Source organism: Austrofundulus limnaeus, unplaced genomic scaffold (genome assembly GCF_001266775.1).
Source record: "Austrofundulus limnaeus strain Quisiro unplaced genomic scaffold, Austrofundulus_limnaeus-1.0 Scaffold2185, whole genome shotgun sequence".
In the NCBI taxonomy this organism is placed as follows: Eukaryota; Metazoa; Chordata; class Actinopteri; order Cyprinodontiformes; family Rivulidae; genus Austrofundulus; species Austrofundulus limnaeus.
Genome location: NW_013954587.1, coordinates 1706 through 5455, shown reverse-complemented (window position 1 = coordinate 5455; position 3750 = coordinate 1706). Strand labels below are relative to the sequence as shown.

General features: G+C 36.1%; 1 pseudogene; it reads left to right on the top strand.

Moving 5' to 3' along the window:
* LOC106537221 (extracellular calcium-sensing receptor-like) overlaps positions 1-2733 on the top strand; it is a 3866-nt pseudogene extending 1133 nt beyond the window's left edge.
* Positions 2734-3750: the final 1017 nt, after the last annotated feature.

Sequence of the window (3750 nt, the reverse complement as noted above, 5' to 3'; positions counted from 1 at the left end):
ATATGGTAATGATTGGTTAAAAGTGGACAGGGCTTGTACATAACAGGAAAAATCATACATTTGACCTACAGAGCTAGTATTCACAGCATAAAGTATGTGATATATAACAAATTATTCTGCTCAAACTTCTCAAATTTTATTTATTTACTGCGTTTGTTGGAGAGAAATTTGTCCAAGAAGCTAAAAGATCAACAATATGCTACAAACAACATGACAAAGAMTGACATGCATAAAAGGGCTTGGACCCCGGTCATAACTGCTTTGCAGTTCTAGTTTTGCTTGTTTCTATGTAATAATGTGGAAGCACTAGCAGTGTTGTGTTTAAGAAAAAAATAATAATTCTTTAAATATAATTATTTGTCACATAAAGGATATAAATAATAGCAAAAATTGCTAACATTCAAGATTTAAAGACCTACATATTTTCTCTATTTTCTAACAAAAGTAAATGTTGTAAAAATCTAGTATGTGTTAGTTTATGTCAACACTTTTCATTGTCTTTCCAGATCAACAGCAATTGTAGTTGTGGCATATATTGCCCCTTCAGAAGTGAGGGTCCTGTTTGAGGAGCTGGCTCGGGAACCACCACCACCTCGTCAGTGGATAGGAAGTGAGGGATGGATAATTGATCTGGACTTGTTGGGCTTTAGTTTCTGTGCAGGAGCCATTGGAGTCGGCATTCAGCGATCTGTCATTCCAGGTCTGAGAAACTTCCTGCTGGATCTCTCTCCCACTGAAGTTGCTGCCTCCTCAGTGCTTACTGAGTTCTGGGAGGATGCTTTCCATTGTACACTGACAGAAAGTGAGAAGATTTTGATGACTTCTTTTTATTTATTTATTTATTTATTTATTTATTTATATTTCCTACCCACTTTGTTTGATTAGTGTCTTATTTTTTCTTGTAGATGCTGATCCACAAAAAAAAGTGTGCGATGGAACTGAAGACCTAAAAACACTCAAAAGTCCGTACACGGACACATCCCAGTTAAGAGTTACTAACATGGTGTATAAAGCTGTTTATGCAGTAGCTCATGCCATTCACAATGCAGTGTGTCAGAAAGCAAGTACTACCACCCTGTGTGACAAACACTACACACTGGAATCAAAACAGGTCAATAAACAAAGTGAATTCAGGAGGTTTTGTTAGAAATCATGTTATGTACTCTATTGTTGACAATAATTTTCTTAGCTATAGTTTTATTCTCATTTTGTTAAAGGTTTTATCTGAACTAAAACAAGTCAATTTTTCACAAAATGGATACCATGTGTCATTTGATGCTAATGGGGATCCTGTGACTTTTTATGAGCTGGTGAACTGGCAAAAGAGTGAAAGTGGATTTACTGAACTGGTAACAATTGGATACTATGATGGATCACTGGCAAAAGGCCAGGAGTTACATATCAACAGGAACATAACATGGTTAGATGGTGGCACAAAAGTAAGAAGTCAATGTCAGTTATGCTCTCCCCTCACCAAAACAACAAAAGGTTAACAAAACAAAAGATAAACAATCTCTCTGGGTGATTGTGTTTGTTTCAGATACCAAAATCGTTGTGCACTCAAAGTTGTCCCCCAGGAACACGTAAAATGCTGCAGAAAGGAAAACCCATCTGCTGCTATGACTGTATACCATGTCCTGAAGGAGAGATCAGTAACACAACAGGTAGTGATCAAGGTTTTTTATGCACGTTTGTTATTTACAAACAAATGTCAAACAATGTATTAATAACAACCATTTCTGATTTCTTTTATAGATTCCYCTGATTGCTTCACATGTCCCAGTGAATTCTGGCCTAATACAGAGAGAGATGCTTGTTTCCCCAAACCTGTTGAATTTCTGTCTTTTGATGAAGTCCTGGCAATCATCCTGGCTGCATTTTCTGTTATTGGAGCCTGTCTGGCCATCATAACAGCAGCTATTTTCTTTCGTCACAGAACAACTCCAATTGTCAGGGCCAACAACTCTGAGCTGAGCTTCTTGCTCCTTTTCTCTCTGACTCTGTGTTTCTTATGTTCATTAACTTTCATTGGAGCTCCCTCTAAATGGTCCTGCATACTAAGGCACACAGCGTTTGGTATCACCTTTGTTCTCTGTATCTCCTGTGTTCTTGGAAAAACTGTAGTGGTTATAATGGCCTTTAAAGCTACACTTCCAGGCAGTAATGCCATGAAATGGTTTGGGCCTCCTCAGCAACGAATGACTGTGATGTCTCTTACATTTATTCAAGTTTTAATTTGTACTGTTTGGTTGTTACTCAGCCCCCCATTTCCAATGAAAAACCTGAGTACATACAAGGAGAAGATCATCCTGGAATGTGCATTAGGCTCTGCTGTTGGTTTCTGGGCTGTGCTCGGCTACATTGGCCTGCTGGCTGTTTTTTGCTTTGTGTTAGCTGTTCTAGCTCGGAAACTACCAGGAAATTTTAATGAAGCCAAGCTGATAACCTTCAGCATGCTGATATTCTGTGCAGTGTGGATCACCTTCATCCCAGCATATGTCAGCTCTCCTGGAAAATTTACTGTGGCTGTGGAGATATTTGCCATCCTGGCCTCCAGTTTTGGACTGATACTGTGTATATTTGCTCCAAAGTGTTTCATCATATTATTTCAGCCAGAGAAGAACTGCAAGAAATATCTTATGAACAAAAATTAATTTTAATTTTCAATAAGTATCAAAACAGCTGTATATACTTATGATAAAAATCATATACTGTATATCTTACAAGCTGTCAGGCCATATATTTGAAGGTTTTTTTTTATTTAAAATGCCATCACATTTTACACATGTTCTGTACATTCATGTTAGCAATAAAATAAAGTTTCATATGTTGTGATTTTTTTAATTCAGTGTAACTTACTCTATTGATAGAGTTTTTTAATTTGTTTTTTTAGCATTTTATATGATAATTGTATCCTACAAACTCTTCAACAAAACAAATACAGTAGTTATTGGTCAGTCCTAGAAAACAATTTTAGGTAACAATCTAAAATTTTGCATGTTAACAGATTTACRGGATGAGTTTTAGTCTGGCCTAACATAATGCATACCTTTATTCCTCTTCGGCCATTTGAAAAATAGAATTTTGTATTTTAAAAATTACATTGCTATATTAAGGTTTTTGGTGCAAGTTAGACAAGTAGAAGCTACACTGTGTAAATAATAGAGAAATATATCTGTTCTTTCTTTTTTTGCAGTGGTGGGCACAGTTCCCCTAAAGCACCAAAGCACTAAAAAGGGAACTAATTTCCTGATTAGTGCTTTAGAGCTTTTGCTAATTTTAAACTTTATTAGTGGATTAGCTCTTGCTAAATTTATAGGCTAAATTTAGAAGCACTAACTGAGGTCTATAAATGTAATTGATCAACATTAATGTTAACAGATGATGGTGAAAGCTGTCACACATTTCATTCACATTTGTCATTTATCCACTAGGTGACAATATTTTGACGATAAATGAACCCAAATAAGGCTGTGGGGTGTCAACATAGACTTAAATATATAGATCACTAAACTGAGCCCCGCCCGTACCGTCCACTGGTAGTGTCTGTGACAGCATGGAGGAGCAGAAACAGACCAAACAGGACAACAGCTCACAGCCTCCACAGAAACTAATAGATAAACAGCAGCTGAACTGTATCTGTTTCACAGATTATATGTCATATTTTTACAATAGATCAATAATTCTGTTAATTTCATTCAACAATCATGTAAAACAGCAGATTTATACCAGAAAATATATATAATTTAT